Here is a 26,744-nt window from a genome sequence, read left to right on the forward strand (position 1 = left end):
AACTCAGCAATTTATACATTCTTCTCAGGTTCTCATGGATCCTTCTCCAGGATAGACTACATGTTAGGGCACAATGCAGCTCTCAGTAACTATAAAAAGATTGAAATTACACAAAACACCTTCTCAGATCATAATGGAATGAAACTGGAAATTAATAAGAGACAGGAAAAAGGTAAATTAGCAAATGTGTGGAGGTTGAACAACACACTCCTAAATAACCAGTGGGTCAAAGAAGAAATTGCAAGTAAAATCAGTAAATATGTTAAAACAAATGAAAATAAGAACACAACTTATCAAAACTTATGGGACACAGTGAAGGCAGTCTTGAGAGGGAAATTTATAGCTCTAAATGTCTATATTTTTTTAAAAAAGAGCTTAACTCAAAGATTTACTGAACTAGAGAAACTAGAAAAAAACAATAACAAACAGCAGCAAACCAATTGTATTAGTTAGCCAAAGGGGTGCTGATGCAAAATACCAGAAATTGATGGTTTTTATAAAGGGTATTTATTTAGGGTAGGAGCTTACAGATACCAGGCCATAAAGCATAAGTTACTTCCCTCACCAAAGTCTATTTCACAGGTTGGAGCAAGATGGCTGCCAACATCTGTGAGGGTTCAGGCTTCCTGAGATGTACTTCTCTTTCCTCTGTGTGCTTACTTCCTGGGGCTCCAGCTTAAGGCTTCAGCATCAAACTGCAACATCAAAAACCGTCAACTCTGTCCCTTGCCATGTCTTTTATCTGCGAGTCCCCACCCATCAAGGAGTGGGTGCTCAACGCCCTATTGATTTAAGAGGTTTACTTGATTAAGGAATCCAGTATAATCCAATATAATCTCATATGCCCAGGGGAAAAGATCAGTTTACAAACATAATCCAATATTTCTTTTTGGAATTCATCAAATTGCTACACCAGTCTCAAAGCAAACAGAAGGAAAGAGTATAAAGATTAGAGCAGAAATAAATGAAGTTGAGAACAAAAAGCAATACAGAAAATCAGAAAACCCAAAGCTGGTTCTTTGAGAAGACTAGTAAAACTGACAAGCCCCTAACTAGACTAACAAAGAAAAAAGAGAGATGATGCAAATAAATACAATCAGAAATGCAAGAGGGGAAATTATGTATTAATAAATACATAAATAAAAAGGATCATAAGAGGATATTATGAGAAACTGTATGATAACAGACTAGACAACCTAGATGAAATGGACAAATTCCTAGAAATGCACAAACAACATACACTGATGCTAAAAGAACTACAAAAACTTAACAAACTTAATCGCATTTAAATAGATTGAATCAATAATCAAATATCTCCCCAAAATGAAAAGTCTAGGACCAAATGGCTTCACAGTGAATTCTACCAAGCAGTTAAAAAAAGAATTAATACCAATCCTGTTTAAACTCTTCCAAAAAATTGAAAAAGGGGGAATATTACCCAACACATTTTATGAAGCCAGCATCACCTTAATACCAAAGCCAGATATAAACACTATAGGGAAAAAAAATTACAGACCAATCTCTCTAATGAACATAGATGCAAAAATTCACAACAAAATACTTGCAAATCAAAGCCAACAGCATATCAAAAGACTTATATAGCACTCCCAAATGGGATTTATTCCTGGTATGCAAGGCTGGTTTGATATAAGAAAATCAATCAACGTAATATACCACATTAACAAATGGAAGGAAAAACCCACATGATCACTGCAGAAAAGGCATTTGACAAAATCTAGTATCCTTTCTTGACAAAAACACTTCAAAAGATAGGACTAGAAGGAAAATTCCTCAATATGATAAAAGGCATATATGAAAAAACCCACAGCTAACATCATACTCAATGGGGAAATGTTGAAAGCTTTCCCTCTAAGATCAGGAACAAGATAAGGATGCCCACTGTCACCACTGTTCTTCAACATTGTGCTAGAAGTTCTAGCTAGAGCAATTAGACAAGAAAAAAAAAATTAAAGGCATCCAAATAGGAAAAGAGGAAGTGAAATTCTTACTCTTTGCAGATGACATGATCCTATATTTAGAAAACTCTGAAAGGTCTACAGTAAAGCTACGTGAGCTAATAAATGAGGTCAGCAAAGTGGCAGGATACATGATCAACACACAAAAATCACTTATGTTTTTGTACACTAGTATTGAACAATCTGAGGAGGAAATCAGGGGAAAAATTCCATTTATAATAGCAACAAAAAGACTCAAATACTTAGAAATCAATTTAACCAAAGAAGTACAGGACCTATATGCAAAAAACTACAGAACAATGCTGAAAGAAATCAATGAAGACCTAAACAAATGGAAAGACTTTCTGTGTTCATGAATCGGAAGGCTAAATATCATGAAGATGTCAATCCTACCCAAAATGATTTATAGATTTAATGCAATACCAAGCAAAATGCCAACTTTAAAGAAATAGAAAAGGCAATTACCAATTTCATTTGGAAGGAAAAGTGTGCCTGAATAGCCAAAAGCATTCTAAAAACGAAGAGTGACATGGGAGGAATTTCACTGCCTGACCTTGAAACATATTACAAAACTCAGTGGTCAAAACAGCATGGTACTGGCATAAAGATAAGACACTTCAATCAGTGTAATAGAATTGAGAGACCAGAAATAAACCTCACCTCTACAGTCATCTGTTTTTGACAAATCTATTAAGGCCATGTTAATGGGACAAAACAGTCTCTTCAACAAATTGTGCAGCAAGAACAGGATATCTATAATCAAACAAATGAAAGAGGACCCTGTTTCACTCCTTATATAAGAATCTACTCAAAATGGGTCAAAGACCTAAATATAAAAGCCAGGACTATAGAACTACTAGAAGAAAATGTAGGGAAACTTCTTAAAAACCTTGTGGTCAGTGGTGGGTTCTTGGACCTTACACCCAAAGCATGTGCAGCAAAAGAAAAAAATAGAAATAAGGGACCTCCTCAAAATTAAAACACTTTTGCACCTTATAGGACTTTGTCAAAAGGGTGAAAAGGCAGCCAACACAATCAGAGAAAATATTTGGAAATCACATGTCCGATAAGAGTTTAATATCCATGTATTTAAAGAGATGTTACATCTCAACAATAAAAAGACAAACGACCCAACTAAAAAATGGGCAAAATTTTGAAAAGACATTTGTCCATAGAAGAAATACAAATGACAAAAAAACACATGAAAAAATGTTCAACATCACTAATGATTAGGGAAATGAAAATCAAAATTATAATGAGATATAATTTCACACCTATCAGAATCTCCATTATTAAAAAGACAGAGAACTACAAGTGTTGGAGAGGATGTGGAAAGATAGGAATACTTATTCATTGTTGGTGGGAATGCAGAATTGTAAAGCTACTGTGGGGGACTGGCAGTTCCTAAAGAAATTGAATATAGATTTGCCATGTGATGCTGCAATACCACTACTGGGTATATACCCAGAAGAAATGAGAGCAGTGATACAAACAGACATCTACACACCTATGTTTACAGCAGTGTTATTCACGGTTGCCAAAAGTTGCAAACAACCCAGATGCGCATCAACCAATAAATGGATAAACAAACTGGTGTATTTACACAATGGAATATTATGTAGCTATAAGAAGAAATGAAGTTGTAAAGTATATGACAACATGGATGAACCTGGAGGACATTATGTTGAGTGAAGCAAGCCAGACACAAAAGGACAAATACTGTATGATTACATTACTATGAACTAAATATATTATATAACATATTGCATGATTCCATTTATATAAAATATAAATATAAATCAATTTATAAAGTTGCAATTTGATTACTGGTTATGTAGGGCTAGGGAAGGCATGCAAAGGGATGTAGAGTTTTTCTTTTTGGAGTAATGAAATAATTCTAAAAATTTTTTGTGAGGATGAATGCACAACATTGTGATTATACTAAAAGCCGTTGATTACACACTTAGATAGATCATATGATATATGAATATATCTCGATAAAACTACTTAATAAATAAATAAATAACTGTGCAAGAATAGCCAGAAATAGCAGGTATATACAGTAGGGGAAACATAGATTTAGAGGTGAAGAATTTTCTCCTCTGTTTTTCACTTATTATTATTATTGAAATAATGAAAATGCTCTAATAACGATTGAAGTGATGAATTCACAACTATGTGATTATACTAAATACCATTATTGTATACTTTGGATGAATTGTATGATTTATTAATAGTATCAATAAAATTTATTTGTTAAAAAAATTATAAGGCAAATGCTAAACTAAGAAAATTACTTGCAATAGATGTTTTGATGTTGCCAACCATGGCAGAGCATTAACACTTTGTTCCGTTTTTCTTTCTTTCTGCAGTTTTCTTTATTCAGGCAGGGAAATCCAGACAACACTCTCTGGAGGCTACATAGTACTGAGTAATTGTAGTAAAAAGTACTGAGTACTTTACTACTTTACCTGAACAACCAATCTCCCCAATCATTCTGGTTCTAGGACTGCTAGAGGAAATTGAGTGGTTTTGAATTTCTTACTGGCATTTCTATGATATGCTGTTTCCAAACTGGCCCTTCATATGATAAATATTGAGGAGAGCTGTGAAAATATAAATTTGTTTAATATTATCTGCTTTTCTTGGGTCCATCAAACAGCACAGCCTAGCAGGAAATGAAAACTCCATCTCTGCTTTCCCCTGGTTCCGGGTCATATGGATTTGGAAGGGTCATTATACCTCCTGGCAAAAATGATCCTATGTAAGTATAAGGTTTAACTGAGCTCAGTTCAGAGAAATCTTCCAAATTCCCATCTCTTGTTGGTACTATCTTCTGCCCTATGAAAATCAGCTAAAACACCTTTTAAACTGGCAGCGGTCATTTCCCAGCAACGATTTCCTTTCTGACCCAGGAAAGCCCCTCAGCGATAGATCTACCTGATTTAACTGAAAGCCCTTGTTTATAAATAATACAAGTCTGTTGTTTTACTTTGGAGTATGCTAGACTTTGTAAGTTCATCTAAAACGTCATAAAACTTGAATATTTTGGGGGAAAAAGTCCTATGAACTGGACAAAAGAAATCATCTTTTAAGGAAAGAAGGCAGCAGAATAAATACAAAGAGTGATATTCTCTCTAGTGGGGCTTCCTCTCATACCAAATCCATAAAATTGATATTCTTGAAAAAGGTTTTTAAAAAGGTAGAAAGCAAGAAAATGGAAGGGCGAACAGGGGAAATTATCACTTCCTGTTGAAGGGTTAATCATGTTGGAACCATTAGGTAGTTCTCCTTTTGTTGTGTTGCTATTAATTTGTATAGCATTCAGGGAGATTCCTGGGAGGTGGAAAGGTGAGCAAATCACAAAGATGATAAAATCATCATTCTGGTTATTTTTTTTGTAAAATAAGTCATGTCCAAACTTAGTGGCTTTACACAGCAATTCATTATTATCTTTCAGTTCTGTGGGTTGTTGCAGATAGAAGAGATGGAGGCTGCGGGCATTGCTATCCACATGGCTAGCTTGGGCTTCCTCACAGCATGGCAATCCTGTTGTAGAATTTGAGAGAGGTTCAATTATTTGCATATAGAAAGGCCAGGACTCAGGAATGATTTTGAGAAGGAAAAATAGTTTATTGATGGCCGGCTGGGCTCGGGAGCTTTCTGTTTCGATCCCGAGCCTCGAACAAGATTTTTGAGTCCTTTTTATACAGAGAGGAAAGGCCAAATGGTTCTTTTGTTTCAGTTCTCAATAGGCTTGAATTAGCATATATATCTTCCACATCTTAGGTAAGCTTTTAGCATGGACCTCAGGCATTCTAGATAAGCTTTTAGCATATTTTGTTTGCATTTCCTCTGAATACTTAAAGTTTATAGACCTTGCATTGTTAAACTGTTTCCTGGGACTGGAGTCCTTGCCAAGGTCACCAAGGGCAGGACTGTAGCCTTTTATCATCCCACACCCACAAGTCACAGATAGTTTAGGTTATCTCTTAAGAGACAAAGAGCCTCCCACCCATAGCCCACATCATTTCAGATGGCCATCGTCTGCTAGAACAAATATTCTGAGAAGCCAAGGTGGAAGTTGCCAGTCTTCTTAAAGTTTAGGCCCCAACCTGCCATTCTCTGTTGGTCACAGACCAGTCACAGGCTAGCCCAGATTCAAGAGGAGGAGAAATTAACTCCATCTCATGATGGGAAGGGTGACAAAGAATTTGGTGCCATCTTTAATCCACCATAATCATCATGGTGAGCTTGAAGAACAAAAGAAGAACCAAATCAAAGCCCAAAAGAAATGTGTAGAAGGAAGGCTCTTCTTTATCATTGCTCATCTTTACAGCATGCAGGTCTTACTTTGGTAATTGAAGAAGAACACAAGAAGTTTGAAGTTTCAGAGAGGAAAAAACCACAGAGGATGATTTAAATATTAAGAAGTAAGATGTGTACATAAGCAATATGAGAGGTAGGATTGATTTGGCCTGAAGCAGGAAAGGCTGAGGGGTAGCTGGATAATCAATTTCAAATAAACGATGTTATTATGAAAAAGACACATGATCATAGAAGGTGATCATAAAGGAACTGGGGGAAGAGGACTTGGACCAGTGTTTAGGGCATCTGTCTACCACATGGGGGGTCCGCGGTTCAAACCCCGGGCCTCCTTGACCCGTGTGGAGCTGGCCCATGCACAGTGCTGATGCGCACAGGGAGTTCCGTGCCACACAGGGGTGTCCCCTGCGTAGGGGAGCCCCATGCGCAAGGAGTGCGCCCCATAAGGAGAGCTGCCCAGTGTGAAAGAAAGTGCAGCCTGCCTAAGAATGGTGCCGCCCACACGGAGAGCTGACACAAGATGACACAACAAAAAGAAACACAGATTCCCGTGCCGCTGACAACAACCAAAGCGGACAAAGAAGATGATGCAGCAAAATAGACACAGAGAACAGACAACCAGGGCAGGGGGGTGGGGGGAAAGGGGATAAAGATAAATAAATAAATAAATCTTTAAAAAATAAAATAAAATAAAGGAACTAGGCTGGAAATACTCAAGAATTTCCTAACCAACAAATGGGCATCACTGGGATCTGAAAGAAATTCCTTTTTATGAAGCTTTTTGAAGGAGGACATAATTTATTTACCAGTAAATGACTTAAGATTAGTTTTGCTGAAACTGGAAATAGGGAAATAGATCAAATCACCTGTCTTGGATTTTTGTTTTGTTTTTGTGTTTTTTTGTAGCAGACTAATTTTTTCAAGTGAAATATTTTTATTTTATTTTATTTTTTAAGGAGGTACTGGGAATTGAACATAGGACATTGTCATGTTAAGCAGGCACTCAATCACTGAGCTATACCCATTCTATCAAGTGAATTCTTACATAAAACAGGTGAAAGGTGATGTTTCAGTTGATGTGAGGGCATGGCCAAAGCCACACTTGTTCTTCTTCTTCCTCTCCCATCTCTCCAGGTTTGCCCAGAAGTCTTTGCATGGGATACAAGAGTCCTGCTAATTAAACAGATAGTTAAAACAGATAATGAGATTTCTCTTCTGTGGAAGCTGTAAGTGCTTGGAGGTTTATTGCTATTGTTGTTGTTTTCAAATTGGAGTTAGGCCTTGAGGGTTTTGTGAAATTGCTGAAATACTTTAACCAATTTAGTGGTACATTTATTACTAAGTATACCAAAGCTTAAGAAAAACAATGGTTAAAATTTTTCATCTTTTGTTAAAATAATGGTTTTACTTCATTATGGCTTAATGCCTTTCATGATCTATAAAATTACTTTTGTTTTAGTTTGCTAAAGGCTGCGAAGGCAATATACCAGAAATGGGTTGGTTTTTAAAATGGGGATTTATCAACTTATAAACTTAGGGTTCTGAGGCTGTGAAAGTGTCCTAATCAAGGCATCATTAAAATATGCTTTCTTCCTGAGCTAGAGCTGTGGACAATTAGGCACATGGCTGTGTCCACTTGTCTCTTCCCTCTCTGGGCCTCAATGCTTTCAGGTTCTGCTTCAGTGACTTCCTCTCAGCATCTGTGTTCCATTGATTTCAGCTTCTGGCCCCCAGGAACTTCTCTCTCAACTTCATCAATTTAGGAGGAGCTGTGTATGCTCTAAATCAGCATCCATTCTTTGGTGTTGTTTCTTCCAAAGCCAGGATTCACAGGCCCAAGAATCATGGCGTGGAAATGAGAGTAGCACCACTCACAATTACCCCTAGTGAACAACCAGAAAAATTTTTGGCTTCTGTCCTTGCAACCTTAAACTCTGTTGGTCTACAGGTCTTAGTTCCAAGAGGAGTTGTGCTTCCACCAGAAGATACTACTACAATTCCATTGAACTGGAAGTTAAGACTGCCACCCAGTCACTGCTCCTCATGCCTTGGCAAAGAAGGGAATTATTCTACAGACTTGGGTCATTTATCCTGACTATCAAAGGGAAATAGGACTGCAACTACACAATGGAGAAAAAGAAGAGTTTGCCTGGAATACAAGAGGTCCCCTAGGGAAGGGGCTCTTAACCAGGAGTCAGTGCAAAGATTTCAGGGGATCTCTAATCTTGAATTTTAAAAAATCAACTTACCTTTATTTTCTCTGTCCTCTGATGATGAGTGTCACAAAACTATCTCCTGCTACATTCTGAGAAGGGTTCATGGTTTTCATCAGACTGGTAAAGGGGTCCTTGGAACAAAAAAAAAAGTTAAGAACCTCTGCCCTAGTGCATCTCTTAGTCTTGCCATGCCTTTTGTTTGTTTCTTTTCTTTTCTTTTCTTTTTTTTAAAGAAGGAACTGGGAATTGAACCCATGACCTCATGCATGGGAAGCAGGCACTCAACTGCTGAGCTAGGTCTGCTACCCGTACCATGCCTTTTGATTAAAGTCAATGGAAAACTACAGCAACCCAACTCAGGCAAGACTACCAATGGCTCAGAAACTTCAGGAAGGGTTTGGGTCATCCCACCAGGCAAGGAACCATGGCCAGCTGAGTTGTTTTCTGAGGACACAGGGAACATGGAATGAGTAGTGGAAGAAGACAGTGATAAATACAAACTACAACCACATGACCAGTTACAAAAATAAGAACTGTAATGGTCATGAATATTTCTTCCTTGCTTTGTTATGAGTATGTATGTATATATGTACGTAAAACAAATATTTTTGTTTTCTTCCCTGTGTTATCCCATTATCATATGACATAAGTTGCATTAGTTTTATGTCATAGCATTTAAGTTACAGGATATCAAGTTTAAGTTGACAGTACCAAGGACTTGTACCCTCTTCTGGGGAGATTTAGTGTGTTTCTGGTTGTACTCAGGACAGTTGAGTATTGTTAGGTGAAAATATGTGTTATTGCTTTTACTTAGAGATTAAGAATGGTTTATGGTAATGTGTGTGGCTGCTAAGTTGACAAGAGCTGGACTGTGATGTTAGGCTCCTGTGTCAACTTGGCCAGGTAATAGTGCCTAGTTGTTTGGTGAAATAAACACTGGCCTAATTGTTACTGTGTGAACATTTCATGGACCTAAATCATCAGTAAGTTGATAGCATCTATGGCTGATTATATTTACAATCAACTGAGGAGATTGTCTTTAGCAATGAGAGACATCCAGTTGTTCTAGGCCTTGAAAGGAGAAGTGATGATCTCAGCAGTCAGAAGACAGAATTTCCATCTCTACTTCAGACAGCAAGCTTCTACTGGAGAATTCATCAAAAATGTTCAGTGGAATTCCCAGCTTGCAGTCTGCCCTATGGAATTTGGAATCGTGCTTTGGTGTGGTCATGTGAGACAATTATATAAAATCTCATAATATTTACAGGTATCTCCTGTTGGTTCTGTTTCCCTAGAGAACAATGACTAATACAAATTTATTAACCCTTCAATAAAATATTTGCAAAAAAGAGGAAATCTTATTATGACCCCCAAGTTTAGCATTTCAATGTTAAGATCCTGATAGTTTCATTAATAATCCATTTACTATGGCATTCTTGGTTCTCCCTACACAGGAGGATAAAATGCATTCTAGCTCCTTTGTAATACTCACACATATCATTACAACTTTAAAACTTGATCAAGTTTACATAAAAGTTTTAAATATATAGAAATTTCATGGTTGACACTTCTTGTCTCAAGATGGTGAACTGAGCATATGCTACCATCTCTTCTTCTCATACCAAATCCACATAATTAGTAGAAAATATATTGAAAAAGAAATATACAGCTGCACTGAAAATCAGGTATACTCTGATTGATAAAAAACAAAATCCAGGTATAATTTTTCCAAAAAAAAAAATCTTAAAGCAAAATAACACAGGAAGATGAAAATATAGGGATAGAAAAAGAGCTTACTAAATGTTTTCATTTTCTAAAGGCTTTGTATAAGTCAGCAAAAGGTGTCCTGATGCAAAATACCAGAAATATGTTAGCTTTTATTAAGGGTATTTCTTTGGGGTAGGAGCTTACAGTTACCAGACCATAAATCATAAGTTACTTCCCTCACCAAAGTCTGTTGCCACATGTTGGAGCAAGATGGCTGCCAACATCTGTAAGGATTCAGCCTCCCTGTTCCTCTTAAGGCTCTGTGGTTCCAGTTTCTTCCAATATCAGTGATAGGCTGGGATAAGTCTCATCTCTCTCTCCTGGGGCTTGCTCCTCCTGGGCTCAGCTGCTCTGTTCTCTCTGCAAGGTTGACTGTAGACTATCAGGTTCTGTCTCTTGCTGGGGCCTCTGCTGTGTCTATGGAGCCATCTCTATTCCTCTGTGTTCTTCTGTGTGTTTAATTCCTGGGGCTCCAGCATCAAAAATCAAACCCTCTCCTCTGATGTATGGTTTTCTCCGTGAGTGGGTGGGGACTCCACGTTCTACTGACATGGCCATATCAAAGCTTTAATCATTATTTAATAAAGTAAAAGTGAAACCTCTGAATTTAATACAATCTAAAATGTCCAGAGGAACAGACCAGTTTACAAACATAATCAAATATCTATTTTTGGAATTCATAAACAATATCAAACTGCTACAAGCTGCCAATGCAATATACCAGAAATGGTTTGGCTTCCCCACCCATACCCTGAGATGGCTCCCTTGTCTATTTGCTCATTGGTTTTTTTTTCTTCTTTCTTTCCCATTGTTTGCTCTTGTTGTCTGTTTTTCTCTAGGAGGCACCGGGAACTGAACCTGGGACCTCCTATGTAGGAGGCGGGTGCTTAACAGCTTGAACCACATCCGCTCACTTCTTGTTTTATTTTTGCTCATTGTCTGCTCATTGTTTGCTTGTTGCTTTTGCTTGTTGTTTTTTTGGTCATCTGCTCATTTGCTGTTGTTTTTTTGCATTGTCTGTTCTTTTTTTCCTCATTGTCTGCTCGTTGTTTGTCTTCTTTAGGAGGCACTGGGAACCTAATCCAGGACCTCCCATATGGGAGGTGGGCATTCAGCTGCTTGAGCCACATTCGGTCCCTGGGTTGACTTTATAATGGGAATTTATTAGGGTAAAATCTTACAGTTCTACTCAGCTCTAAGAACCAATACACTACAATCGCACGTGATAACATGGATGAACCTTGAGAATCTTATGTTGAGTGAAGCAACCCAGGCATTGAAGGACAAATACTATATGACCTCAATGATATGAAATAAGTTAACTGCCTCAGAGAGCTAGAGTCTGGAAAAGTGGCTTACAGGAAATTGGGGGGTGGAGGAAGGATGTGAGTTAATGTCTGCAGGGGTGGAATCTGTGATGAGCTGGCGGTAAGTATGAGCACAAAGAAGGGACAAAATGGGGGCAAGGGGTTACCTTCGGGTGGGGTTTTCTGGGTTTGAGGGGGGCTGGGGATGGGAAGAGGGGTAATATTGTCCAAGAAATAGGTGGGAGGGAGGGGCAACATACAAATATGGGAGAGTGTCAGAAGTTCGTTGAGAACTAAATGTTGAGTAAAACGTACCAAAGTATAAGTAGGAGGGTTACCTGGTTAGGACGCTCAGGGGGTATGGTCTGATGCGTGACAGACTCCGGACAGAATAGCTGAAGGCTCATTTTGCCAAGGTGGGTTCTACCATTGGGTGGGGTGGACCCATATCCTGGGGAAGACTAATGCCGTCGAATAGAGAGAACTGTATCTCTCGTGAGAAAGGACGGCTCCCAGGGTATTAGATTGGCAGGCGTTGTGGGCCCTAAGGGGAAGGGAAAATGGATGTGGAATGGATGGAACAAAGGTAAATAAGGGGGCAAAAGAGGAGTTATGTGAGAGTACACGGGGATGAATATAAAACAGCTAATATTACACCAAAAACATATCGGGGACGACAGACTAATAATGAAAACCATAAGACAAAACATAGGATAACTAAAAAATTTAGAAAACTGTACAGCCTAAAATATGGACCACATAGTAAGCACAAATGTCACCGTGTTTGAAAACTATAGTGTTGGAATCTGTACATCAGTTTCAGGAAATATGATATGAATAAGTTAAAAGATTATTGCTGTGCAAGGGAAAAGGTTTTATGGTGGATCTGGGGAAATACTGTATATTGTATATATGAATTTCAGTGATCTAAGACTCTTCTGAAGCTGACATTATGTTGGGATTCACTTTACGGGAAGTTTTGGATCACAGAGTGGTTCAACAATGGCAGCGGAGGAATACTGATATGGGATGTTATTGACAGGATATATATGGTTGACAGGGAGTTATACAGGGCATATGCCCAGGGTATATGGTAATGTCTATATATACTCATAGTGGAAACAAAAACAACAGCTGGGGGGGTACTGGGCTCCTGGCCGGGGGGTCACTGTTGTGGGCCCTGGGAGAGCAGTGGCAATCCTCCAGGTGCAACGGCAAGAACCAGGAAGGAAGGAGGGCCCAACAGTGGGCTCGTGATACTAATGGTTACACTTTTGAGCCTATACACCTGCAATAAGAACAAGGCCTAGAGTAGCATTGTGCCTGGGGGTTTCCTCCTGACAGCCTGCATGTTACTCAAATGTGGCCACTCTCACAGCCAAACTCAGCGTGTAGATGCGATGCATTCCCCCCAGTGTGGGACATGACACCCGGGGATGAGCCTCCCTGGCACCGAGGGATCACTACCACATACCAGCTGAAGAAGCAACTATAAAATGACCTTGAATTAAAGATTCAATGTGGAACAGCAGAATATACCTGTCTACATATAATAACATGACTTCGGGAAGCTGTTTGACCTAATGTAAGGGGGAAATGGAAAGGAGAAATGAGATTATAAGGCTGTGAGTCTCTAAAAAAGAGTCTGGAGGTTGTCAGAAGGAATACCCCTATGTACAACTGAACAGAGTCTAAGAGACAGATAAGGTAGATACAACCCCAGGTATTGGTTCTTTTGAGGGATAAAGAGACCCACGGGTTCTATGGTCATGGCAGAAGGGGTTCACTGCCATGACAGATAGCCCTTCTTTGGAGCTGGTGTTTCTGCGTGATGGAATTGGACTCAGAGGGGATCTCTTTTCACAAGACTTGCATGCTACTTTATTGGAATTGTAGTCGGTGCTGGGTTTAAGATGTATGTAGGGGATTTGAATCTCTGGACTGATAATATGACACCCAGGCCCAGAGCCTCAACAGACTTCAGCTCCTACACTTTGATTTATTGGACTTACTCCACTCAGCTAACATGGAGTTGAAGAAGGTCAACCACCACAACATGGAGCCTAGAGTGTCTACAACTGGAAGCGGGAGGAGTGCATCCAGTACCCATATGGAATCTAAGCCCTCACTTGACATAGATGTGCAATGGACACAACCAATCCAATGTCCGCAGAGAAAATGTGGAATGGGTGTGGGAACGGTAGCCATGGTGGCTGCTGGGTGTGGGAAACGGGAGGAAGAGATGAGATGTGGAGGCGTTTTTGGGACGTGGAGTTGTCCTGGATAGTGCTTCACGGACAATTACGGGACATTATAGATCCCCCCAGGGCCCACTGGATGGAACGTGAGAGAGTCTGGGCTATGATGTGGACCATTGACTATGGGGTGCAGTGATGCTCAGAGATGAACTTACCAAGTGCAATGGATGTGTCATGATGATGGGAGAGAGTGTTGCTGTGGGGGGAGTGGGGGGCGGGGGTGGTGGGGTTGAATGGGACCTCATATTTTTCATAATGTAATTTTAAAAAATAAATAATTAATTAAAAAAAATAAATAAATAAAGAGGGAACACAACTCAGAAAAAAAAAAAATCTTACAGTTCTGAGACTGTGAAAATGTCCAAATCAAGGCATCATCTCATCCAAGATGGGCTGCTGGCTGATCCTGGACTTCTACCACATGGCAAGGCAAAATAGCAGCCAATCTCTTTCCCTCCTCTAGGCACTCTTTCTCCCCAAGCTCAGTGGTGGGTGATCAGACATTTGCCTTGTTTCTCCCCAGACCATGTCTCTTCAGTTTGGGGCTGTTCTGCTGATTCTAGCCTCCAGCCTTCTCTCAGTCTCTCCAGATTTCTCTATCTTTCTATGGCTATAGGCAATCCTGAAGTCCTCTCTCACATGGCAGGGTAAAATGGCAGCTCTCTTTCTCTGTGTTCTACTTGTATAAGGCTCCAGTAAAAGGATTATGAAATACCCTGGGTACCACAATCTAATCAAGAGCCTTGACTGAAGCAATCTAATCAAAGATGATCTAATCAAAAGGTCCCTTGACTAAATCTATTCAAATGGTCTCACATATAATAGGTTCACATGCATAGAAATGGGTTTAGCTCAACAACATAATTTTCTGTGGTCACAGAAATATTTATACTAATGAAAACTACTATAAAAATACTAACATCAGACAAAATAGAATTCAAGGTGAAACTTATTAAAAGAATTAGATAGTAGTATTTTTATTGAGAAAAGTAACATTTTACTAAGAATATATAATACTATGAACTTTTATGCACCTGATGATGTAGCTTTGACAAGCAGGTAGCTATTAGGACAGCACTGTCTGTGGTTGAAAATATAAAATAATATAAAATTTAAAAACCTAAAAGCCCATCAACTGGTGATTAGCTGAATAAACTGTGAAATACTCATGCTTTGAAATACATTGCAACAGTTAAAAAGAATGAGATCAACCTATATACTAATATGGTTAGGATTCGAGAATATATTTGACTGAAAAAGAAACTGCACAAAGATGTATATAACAATATGAAACTGCTTACAACACACACACAACAATGCTATGTATTCATTACATTTTCTTTGGATGCAGATATTTATATGTCATTTTTTAAAAATCAGAAAGGGCACATACAAAAGGCATCACTGTAGTTACCTTTGAGAAGGTTGAAAGAGGCTAGATGGGGGGAGCATATTAAAAGTGACTATAACTATTGCTGAAATGCTTCCATATTTTTAACAAGGAAAAGTTGTTTTCTTTGTATTAATCAGGTTATTAAACATTTTAAGAAAAACCCCATAATTTCAGAAAGTTCTGAAAAGCCCTGGATTAGTCAATGTGCCCATTTAAATGCCTTTGGCTGCAAGTAACAGAAAACTTAATTTGAACAATAAGGCTTAAATTGTAAGAGAATTTATCATCCCTTGTAACAGGATGTTCAGAAAACTGGAGGACTGATTGATTCCACAGTTTAACCATGTCACTGAAGACCCAGATTTTTTCCATTTCACTGCTTTAACACCCTTGGAGTCCATTTAATCTTTAGTCGGATAGCAAGACAGCTTCAGCAATTTCAAGCAAACAACAACAAGCAACAGCTATATATTTCTTACCACGTGTCAGCACTTTACATGTATTGGATTTTTTTCCCTCATAACAACCCAATTACTTAGTGTTCTACTTATTTTACAGAAAACTGAGGGACTGAAAGGCTAAGTAATTTACCAAAAGTCACATAATTAGTAAGCAGTAGATTCAAACCCAGGCAGTCTTGTGCAAGAACCTCTGTACTTAATCTCTGGGTTATCCTCTAGAGCTGCTTTTTTCTTTTATGTATATGTGTATGCATTTCTTTCTTGCCTTTTCTTGTTGTTCTCTCTAAGGAGTAAGGAAACTTTTACCAGAATCTTCACAGTAGACTGTCCCTCACATCTCATTGGCATATGCCCACTCCTGCACCAAATTGATTACACTTAGCTCAAACAGATCCACCCCCAGAGTTGGGACTGGGATTGGTTTTCCCCTGGGACATTGCCATGGGGTGGAAGACACCATACCAACTTTGGTTCCCTTTGGAAGGAAAAGGGGATGGGTATGCTTGATGCTGAGGATAACCAACAGCGTCCAATAAAGGTCATTTCTATCAGCCTTGGTAGCTCAGTGACTTTCATTTACTTGAGTGTCCATTATGTTGGGTACCTAAGTAAAAATTCCCAGGAAGCAGGTGGATATATGGTTGAATCTCAAAATGCAAGAAGAATATGGTCCAGAGATATAGATATGGGCTGGAAATAGATATCTGAGCATTTTCAACACATAGATTCTAACTGAAGTCATGCAAATAGAATTCCCACATGAGAGAGCATAGAGGGTTAAGAGAAGACGACCTATAACAATATTTGGTGATTATATCTTCTAAGTTATTACATAAAATTTTTCTTATGATTAAAAAAAAACCTTCATCTGATCTGCATAACCATTATTAATAACATAACTACACATTAATTAATTTATATACTTTAAATGTCATGAAAAATCTTGTTCTTTTCCAGTCCAACACTTAAAGGGTCTGTTTTAGTTTGCTAGGCTGCCAAAAGCAATATACCAGAAATAGATTGACTTTTACAATGACAACTTATTACTTACAAGCTTACAGTTTTGAGACTGAGAAAAAGTCCAAATAAAGGTATCATCAGGCAATGCTTTCTCTCCAAAGATTGGTTGCTGATAATCCTGAATGCCTCTGTCGTGTGGCAAGGCTCATGGCAGCGTCTGCTGCTCTCTTCCTTTTCTTCCCAGTTTCGTTGCTTTCAGCTTCTTGCTTCTGTGGCTCTCTCTCATGGTCTGAATTTCAATCTCTTATAAAGGACTCTAGTAAGAGATTATGACCCACATTAGGCCATGATTTAACTGAAGTAACCTAATCAAAAAGTCCTACTTTCAATAGGTTTACACCCACAGGAAAGGATTATCTTTAAGAACATTAATTTCTGGGGTATGTAACAGCTTCATACCATCACAGGATCCAGTAATGAAACCTTTGGAAGAACAACCTAAAATTGTCCCTGACTAAATACCATGTGTGGTATAATCTTGTACCATTGATGGTGGCAGAATTGTGCCCTGGTAGACTATTGCATTGAATGTATATCTTATACTCAGCTCTCTGAAGGGATTTACTCCTCAAGTATTAGTGTTAGTCAGGCTAATCTAACAAGACCCATATCCTAGGGGCTTACCCTATCAAAGATGTATTTCTTGTTTACATTGTAGTCCAACACGGGTTGGTGGGGTTCTGCTCCTTACATCCAGTAGCTCCACGATAGCATTGAGCCTCGAAGCCTTCAACTTGATCCTTAGCATTGGCCTGGCAGATGAGGGACGAGAGAAGAAGCATAGAAGATTGCAGGGAAGGCTTTGGGGCCAGGCCTGGACGTGGTGAAGTCTGGGAAACATAGCATAGCCATATACAAGGAAGCAGAAGAAAATGGGTTTGGTGGGCATCTAGGTAGCTAGTTCCTGACATATAATGAATTGAGTAAAACATTTCCACCATTTCAAAACTTAATGTTTTTATTTTGTATGTTTATTGTTTCTATCTAATATCTTGTTCCCATTTATGAGAGATTTTTCTTATGCTATTTTTTTCACTAGCTATAGCTTGGGAATTATTAGTATTTCATATTATTCTAGTTATTCAGAATCCTCTCAGTTTTGCTCTTATCATTTCCAGTTACTCCATTATTTCTTAAAATTCTCTGCCTTCCATTTTTCAGACTCCTTTTGATCAGAATCCACTTGAACTCTCATTTAATGTTTCAGTAGAACTTTTCTGTTTCTTAGAGTTCCTACATGTGGATCAGCTCTTTTTATGCATCTTAAAACTTTTAAACTTCACGTTAAGTAGTCATTCAAAAATATATTAAATTGAATTATTTGATTAATCAAATAAAAGCATGCATCTTAGAAACATTTTAATGTACTATATTAAGTTCAAAGCAGGTATCTTGTATTTAGCATAATGATTTGTAGAAATAATAAGCTCGATATTAAAAAGATTAAATAAATGCTCAGAAACACATATAATCTTGATAAACAATTATCATTTATCAGTCACTTGTTACTGCCAACATTTAAAAATTAACCAGCATGGTTTTCATATGGTCCTGGCAAGATTAGGTGAAAACCACACCCAGCTGAAACTTGGGCATGAACATTGGGGAGACATCCTTGAGCATTTCAGATATATTGATATTATTTTTTCCATTGTTGTCATCACCATCAAGATCACCTAGATGCTTAGGGACATATTAAACCACAGCTGTTGCAATTAATTGTACCCTTATAGCCTGAAGAAACAAGCCCCAGAAGTAGCAGCTTAGTCCCAGGGAGTGACAAGTCCTAGCAGGATACCTTGGCACAGTGCTCTTTGGGCATTTCCTTGAAGACAATCAGCAGCTTGATAGGTGGGGCTGGGGCCAAGCATGGGCTGGGGCTAGGGTTGGGCTGGAGGGCCTGGGTGGTGGTAGTCTCTTTAGTGCAGCACTTTCATTGGCTTGGCTGCACCCCACTCAATTACTCTGGCTGGGTGACTTGGCTTTAAGCAAAGTAATGCAGGCTGTGAACCACAAGCAGGACACCTGGCAATTAGCTGCCATTTTAAGAGAGTAAATGGGTCTAAAGGCCAACAATTAGCATTTTACGGGAAGGGGCTGATCTGCCCACTATCAGAGCCAATGAGTGTGGTAGCTGCACCTGTTCCATGGTACCCCATGTACTGTAATGTTTGACTATGCTAAAAATTGGGACCCTAGTCTGTTTGAAATTTGATTCATATTTTACTACTCATATCTTGTCACATAAATGGTGTGTAATACCTTTTTTTTTTTTTAAATTTGCTTAAATGATCTGTTTTATGGCTTGTTCTGAGGCCAAAAATAGAGTCTTAAGTGCCTTATGGAAAGAGTTCAAGTCAGAATTAAATCCAGTCTGGTCATTTGATTATCTTCTGGACCTAAGTACATCTTCTTCATATTATTCTTGCCTCGGCTGGGTAATTAATTAGTGATTCCACTAAGTGTTTGTGGCAAAACAAGGTTTGGGTGATCTCATGTCAAATAATGTCTAAAATGAAAAATAAGAGTTAATCATTTTGTAACCTCTTAGTAAATGTAAACATTATTAAAATATATCCAAGTACTTGAGGCAAAGCAGGAAATCAGAGGAGTAGAAATTGATTTTTAGCAAATGGTTTAACAGTGTGTGCCAAGTCCTGGTGGAGTGTGGGGCATGGGGAGGGAGGCTCACAGGTTGAGAGGGTGGTCTTAGGTAGGTTTTCTTTGGGCCATTTCTTTTTGGAGTCTGTCTGTTATGACTCTTCATTATGTGACTCGGTCATTCCACTTCCATTAGACATGCCTCTGTTGAAAATGAGCAAAAATAGAAGTCACTCTAGGTTGAAAAGGGAGAGAAGAGTAGGAAATATTTGGTTGTTCTCATGGAACTTCAGCCACTCTTAATGCTTTCCATGCCAATTTACAAAAGCTTCTTTAGGCAAAATAAGTGGATATGGATGTAAGCCACACATCTGACTTTAAAGGCACACAATAGCTATGACCACCAGCTTGGTACAACAACATGCGTAGGAGGAGGATTCACACCAAAAGTGTCAAGTGATTATAAGTGGGATATGGAGTAGCAGGTTCAGCCTCTATATTTTTCTGAAGTTTCCACTTTTTTTCTACAGGGATATGCACATACCACTAGCTCAAAAGCAATAATGGAAACTTTAGAAAGCGACCTGAGACTAAGGAAAGGGGAGATGATTCCCGAGCAAACTTGGCTTACAGAAGCAATGAGGCAAAGGGAGATCTGCTCTTTCCTGATATGTGAATGATATTTTCATCCAACAAAGCAGTACCATGGTGATGGGAAACCAAACTATGCTGCTGCTAAAAGCCAGGAGCAAATCAGTAGCTCCTTTCTGGGTTTGCTCCTGTCAGGTTAAGTATACAGAATTGGGAGCCAGACAGCTTGGAATGGAATCCAGCACTGTCACTCTCTAGTTCAGTATCCTCATTGGTAAAATGGAGGTGGATAAACATAGTGCCTAATCCATAAAGTTCTTGCAAGGGTCAAATGAATAAATTCTGTAAGTCCTTACAATATTGTCTGGTATATGGTGTTAAATAAATCTTAGGTATTTATTTTAATAACAAGCTATTATTATTATCATTATCATTACCAACTATAGATGATTGAAACATTACATTAGTCTAATACTTTATAAATGTTTCTGAGTCTCTAATACTGAATTTGTAAAAATGAGCACAATAATATTTACCTTGCAAAAGTTTTTATAAGATTTGAGCAAATGCGTGTCAAGTACCTAGAACAGTCTCAAAGGCTTTTGAGAAATGGTTGGTATCATAACTAATTTTCAGTATGTATTTTGATTGCTAGGCACTGTTTCTTTATGTCTGAGAACATGTTCCATTTTGGTGAATGTTCCATGTGAGCCTGGGAAGTATGTGTATCGTGCTATTGTTGGATGGAGTATTCTATAAATGTCAATTAGATCAAGTTGATTGATGGTGCTGTTCAGGTCAGCTTTGTCCTTCCTGATTTTCTGCCTGCTTGATCTGTCAACTACAGACAGAAGGGTGTTGAAATCTCAAACTATAATAGTGAATTTGTCTATTTCTCTGTTCTGGTCTATCAGTTTTTGCTTCAGGTATTTTGATGTTCTGTTTTTATGTGTATTTATCTCTTTATATTCATTTCCTCAGATAATTTTTACAGCTCCCATACATTAATATGAGGCATGGATTAGTGGAAGACGTGCAAATTAAGCTTGAGAAATAAAGAGATTGCCCAAAGACACTGTAGCTCACCATATCTGCTAAGTGGCAGAACCTGGTTGTGAACCCAAATCTGTTTTAAACCAAGTCCAATTGAGCTCCAAAGCCCATCTTAATCACACAATATGATGTCTAGTCCAGAAAGGACCTTAACCAGTGGAGTTCACCCTGAGGTAGGGTCAAGGATAAAGGAGGCTGATGAAGTAGTTTTTAACATGGGACATTGCTCATGTCAGGGTATGAATTTTTCCCCCTCTGACTCAGATGCATTTAGATTGATTTCATGTTCATTGGTCTCTTCTTTCACACTCTGCCTCAGAGAATTGTCTAGGCTTCTCTGGGATACCAATAGGCACCAATTACCAATTAGCCCACCAATTGGCTGCCTCCAAGAAGTAAAAGTCTAGCTATGATGTTGGAATCAGGGCTGGCATTTTTGTCCAAAATTTGGGTTAGGATTGGGCTGTCAGAGAAATTCTGAGTTTTTTCTTCTGGGGCAGAGGGGTGGGGTTGGAGGGGGTGTCTCTGCCTCAGAAGCAGGAAGCCATGAATCAGGATTTGGCTGGGCAGGCACTGACTGTAGATAGAGTCCTGGTGCCAGGGGACTGGGAAGCCACATCACCAAAATTTCCACCTGTCAGCTTCAGGTTGTTAACTGATTGTTTTTCCTTTAATGCCAATTAATGTTCAGTTGGCCTTTTTAATTTGAATACTTTTGAAACCTCTACTCTTTAATATCATCAAGACACTATTTAGCAGTTTAGGTGCTATAAGAAACTGACTGTATTTGTCTAAAAAGCTTTGCAGTGCCTTTTAAAATATTCTCACCAAATCATTCAAGATTGTATCTGCACTAAGTATGTCATCCATATTAATATGCTTAGAGTCTCACTGTGATTAATGGGATTAGCAAGCGTAATGTGTATCTGCCCAGCATATCTGGAGCTTCATCAACTTTTCAGGTAACTTCCTGGGAGGTATCAGCATAAACAGCCGCAAAAATGGCCACTGTCTTGTCTGAGAATTTTCCCTGGCAAAGGGAGTGAGGCTGAGAATACCTCAGACCCTCAGCCCTGCTATGGGGGAGAGGTGAAGGATTTAAAATGCTCATTTAGCTTAGATTTCTCTTTCTTTAATGGACTGAGGTAAATTTATCCCCTGAGAGAACGCCTCAGGAGGGACTGAATCAGTCTTTCCGTCTAGCCTATCCCTCTTTCCCTCCCTCCCTCTGGTCACAGAGGTGGTGGCTGTTGTTGGTCATTGTGGCGAGGGAGCATTACAATCATAGCCACCATTTACTCTAACCTCTGGGTGCACTCTGATCTCCCAGCCATCTTGGCTGGGATTGAAAAGCAAATCCCAGCCCCGTAAAATTGTCAAAAGAGACTTTGCTAATTAAATGAAGAGATAAACATTTCAACCTCTTTTCAATTCTTAAGAACAGAAAGAAACTGTAAACTGCAGAGATGGTCACACTTGCAAAGGCCAGCTCCCTTTTGCTAACACAACTAAGACTACACAGAGTTTAGCTCACTTGGTCTCCTTTGCACGCCCTTTCCCTGCAGCCTAACCCCTCCCATTTCTTTCTTCCACAAAATTCTACTTACCTTGAATATATGATTAAAAGTCAGGCTACTGTTACTCCTGATTTACAATAAAAACAAAAATAACAACAATAGCAATCAAACATTCAAATCAGGAGAAACAATACCATTAAGAGGAAGGTCACACCTTACAAATCCTTCCCTGGGAATGGAGAAGTCAAAGTCACCAGCTTCTGCCTTTTTGCAGAATCTGATTCAGATTTTCTGCTCTAGTCATGTTCTCTCTATTCAAAGGCCTTATATATTTAAAGCTGACGTTTACTGAATACTTAACTACACGCAGGGCACCTGAGCAGTCTATAGTTATTTCTTCACTGAATTTCACAATATCCCTTTGGGGCCTCTCAGAGAGGCACCAGTGATGGCTTTTGCCATTTTATAGATGAGCAAACAGGGCCATAGAGTGATTAGGGAACTTGCTCGATTGGTTTGGACATTGTCAACTACTTAGGACACAGTGGCCAATGCATTGTAGGGTTAGGTTTTGAGCCCAGGTCTGCCTGGCTCTAGGTCTATCTGAGTTTGTGCACTTAATTACTACATAATGGTACATAGTCTAAAAGGGCCATACTGTCCATTGATGGTCACCAAAGTTAAAGTTGAGAAGTCGAGAAACAGAGGAAGCTGACAGAGAGCATGACTCAACTCTGATGTGTTTTTGTATGTGTGTGTTTTTAGTTTTTTCCCACCCTCTCTCCAACTCAGGAGTCTTGGAAGGAATAGTTCCTTGTTTAAAAACTGAAAAATTTCAAGATGGTGACAGAAGAGCATTAAGCTAAGCACAGGTCCCCTGTAAGCATGGAGCCCTGTGCAATTGTACAGATCCATGATGCTGGCCTATGTCTCAGCCTGACTTTGGTTAGTCTGCTCTCCCACCATTCTGCCTCTGGAACTTCCTAAATTCCCCCTGGGAGGCCCATTACTTCCATGTGGATGGCTCCAGGAAGTAAAAATCTAGATGTGGACCTAGATGTTGCTGAATTCAGATTGGTTGCCTTTGTCTGCAGCCCAGGTCAATGAGGCATGTTCACACTGTCAAAATCATGGTAGCAGCAGAGTGCTACAGCACCCATTTTAAACTCAAGCTGTTATTATAGATTTTATTTGTCCTAAGTAGTTAACAATGTCCAAACCAATGGATTTTGTAGATGAAAAGGATCAACCTACTGTCCCCCCAAAACAGCAAAAAAATACACACACATATTTATTTTGTCTAGTTTATGCAAAACAGCTTTGTATGCACGAAGAAGGTGTACTTTTTTTCTTTTCAGGAGGTACTGAGGATTGAACTCCAGACCTCATACATGCGAAGCAGATGCTTAACTACTGAACTATACCTACTCCCCAAAAAGGAGAGCTTTTGAGGGGAGCCATCCTAGCTTTGAGCCACCTGTAGGGCCCAGAGGAAGGTTAATGGAATAAAGAGGCATTTTCACATGGAAAGTCCCAAACAGTCACTACATTAGTTCCAAGGATAGAGCTGTTCCTGCCAGGACAGGACTTGGGTCCTGTCAGGTTGTCGGTCCCACTAAGTGGGCTGCTTTCGGGGAGCTTCCTGTGCAGGGCAAACAGGTCAAGGGAGGTTGCAGAGGGCGTGTGGAGATAAGTGAGTGACAGACACCACTCACTGTCAGGGCGGAGACTCTTGGGGACTAAAGAGATCAGAGAGGGACCAGGGTGGGGTCAAACCCACATGTGAAGGTCTGTAGGGCCTGCAGCTAAAAATAACATCTAATACTCATGTAGCAGTTCCTATGTGTCTGGCAAAATTTTCATAGCATTTGACATGCATTACCTAATTCAGAGGTTCCCAAAGTTTAGCACGCATCAGAATCACGGCTTGTTAAAACACAGATTGATCAGCCGCACCCAAACAGTTTCTGATTCAGTAGTTCTTTCTCTTTTCTTTTCTTTCTAGAGTCTGTCCATAGCCCATGTTCTTTTGGGTCCCTCCCTCTCACAGACTTCTTCCTTGTCCATGCTATCTCGTATCTAGTTCTCCTCTGAGTCCTTCTACCTCTAAGTATACTGGTTAAGAGCATAGACTAGATCTGAATCCTGGCTCTGCCCGTCACAGCTCTATAACTTTGAGCAAATTATTTTATCTCTCTGTGCCTCTGTTTTCTCATATGTAAAATGGGGATAGTAATATAGTATCTACCTTATAGAATTTCTGTGAGGATTAAATGTGCATATACATATGCATATGTATGTGAAATAGAATTTCTTGTACTGCTCTAAAAATTGCTATAATAGATTATATGTGTCCAAATTATATATAGTTTATATACTTTTAGAACAGTCTAAGGAATTCTATTCTACTTCTTATTAGTTGTGATGAAGTATTCCCTCTTTCTTGGTGAAAATTAAAACTGTACTTCTTAACACATATTGAAGTGTCTTTAATATTAAATTCCGGGTGATAGTGTCTGAGAAGGAGAGCCTTTGGGAACCCCGGATGACAGGTCATCTAAAGGAAACTGGAAAAGTGAGCGGAACTGCTAACCTGAGGCAGGAAGGCCTCGGCCATCCATTTGGTTGAAGGAAGCCAATCATCTCTGCTCTGCCAATGGGCTTCTTATTAGAGGCTTCACTCAGAAAAGAAAGAGGAAGTGAAGAGAGCAATGTTGGAGAGGAGACTTTGAAATACAAAGAGATAGAAAGTCCTCTGGCAGTCAGAGGGGGTGGGACATTGTGATTAGGTTATGTAATATAGATGGCACTCAAACCAAGCCTATGCAGCTCCTTGGTAACCAAACCAAGATCCCAGCTTAGAATAGTATGAGAAGAAGCTACCTTTCTCTGAAGAGTAGAAACTGGATTGGTATTCATTTCTGGTCAGGAAATGTACTCCCTGCAAATCCATTTGGCCAGAGGAAAACGAGTCAGGGACAAGGTCAAGGTCTAGAGCTAAGTAAGAGTCATAGAGTTTACATGGTGTGATGGGATTGTGGGTGCTACTGCTTGGTCACTGAAGCCTGGCATGAAGTCCAAAGACTCCTTGGGGACAAGATAAAGCAGTGTCTTTCTCATCTCAAGGATCAAGCATCAAGGCAGGAAGTATGATTGCAAACAGGACCAGATACTTAAGTTGCAGGGCACGACCCCTTGTTCAAAAAGTAGGGGAGGGAAGCAGCTGTGGCTCAATCAGTTGGGCTCCCGTCTACCATATGGGAAGCCCTGGGTTCGTGTCTCGGGGTCTCCTTGTGAAGGCAGGCTTGCCCGCACGTCGCAGAGAGCCACTGGCCCACAAGCACCACGGAGAGCTGACTCAGCAAGGTGATGCAACAAAAAAGAGAGACAAGTAAAAACACAGAAGAGTGCGCAGCGAATGGACACAGAAAGCAAAAACAATAAGCAAGTCACAAGGGGAGGGGGAATAAATAAAAAATAAATACAGACACACAGAAGAACGCACAGTGAATGGACACAGAGCAGACAGCAACCAAGGTGCAGTGGGGGGGATAAAATTTTTTTAAAAAATGAACCATTAAAAAGTAGGGGAAAAGTGCCTTTAAAGTTAATAAAATATAAAGATCTTAATCTGTCTTGGTGTTTTTTTTTAATCTGCTATTTGATGTAGTGCTTGAGCACAGGGATATTTGCAGGGAGAGTACAGGCTCTCACAGTTGCCCAGGAGTCTCACCCATGACTTGAGACACATGAGCACATGCACATGGCCCACCAGCTGTCAGGTTCCCCTCCTGCCAGCCACCAAACCAATATGCCAATGGGCAAGTTGTAGCAGGAATCTCACCTTTCCACAGACCTGCCACCCCTACCCATGGGCAAGATGGGCAATCCCCAATGGTATTGCAACCTCCACATGGGATGTGCTAGGTACATGAATCAGAGGTCAGCAAGAGGCTTGCCCCTGTTAAGTCACCTGCGCAGTGTACTACTATGATGGCCACCACTACGCTCAACCCCAAGATGCTGCAGGGTACATGTGACCCCCAGCCCTCCCTGTGTTTATGCATGGGCTCCTACCAGAGGTGGAGGACAGCAGTGGTTGATGCGTGGGAGCAGCGATGGGGAGGCCTGCCAGGGGCAAGGAGGTGGGTGGCTGCAAACTTGCCCTAGGAGGCAGGGAAGCAACAGGAGGCTGGAATAGTTGTGAACCAAGGCTTCAGCCCCTTGAGCACGTTGACCTGTCCCATCAGGCTTCACT

The 26,744-nt window shown here is 39.7% G+C and overlaps 1 long non-coding RNA gene across 7 annotated transcripts in view; it reads left to right on the top strand.

The window, feature by feature from the left end:
• Positions 1-26,744, top strand: part of LOC105746202 (uncharacterized) — a 324,527-nt gene that overhangs the window by 223,818 nt on the left and 73,965 nt on the right. Inside the window, exons 7-8 of one of the 7 annotated variants that reach the window (XR_011649473.1) lie at positions 4,639-4,740; positions 7,437-7,528. The exons of 5 other annotated variants lie outside the window; for them this stretch is intronic. This is a non-coding gene — a long non-coding RNA (uncharacterized lncRNA). Of the gene's footprint in view, positions 1-4,638; positions 4,741-7,436; positions 7,529-26,744 lie in introns of those variants that run through there. One more of the 7 variants, XR_011649474.1, reaches the window with a different exon arrangement.

This window comes from Dasypus novemcinctus, chromosome 1 (genome assembly GCF_030445035.2).
Source record: "Dasypus novemcinctus isolate mDasNov1 chromosome 1, mDasNov1.1.hap2, whole genome shotgun sequence".
In the NCBI taxonomy this organism is placed as follows: domain Eukaryota; kingdom Metazoa; phylum Chordata; class Mammalia; order Cingulata; family Dasypodidae; genus Dasypus; species Dasypus novemcinctus.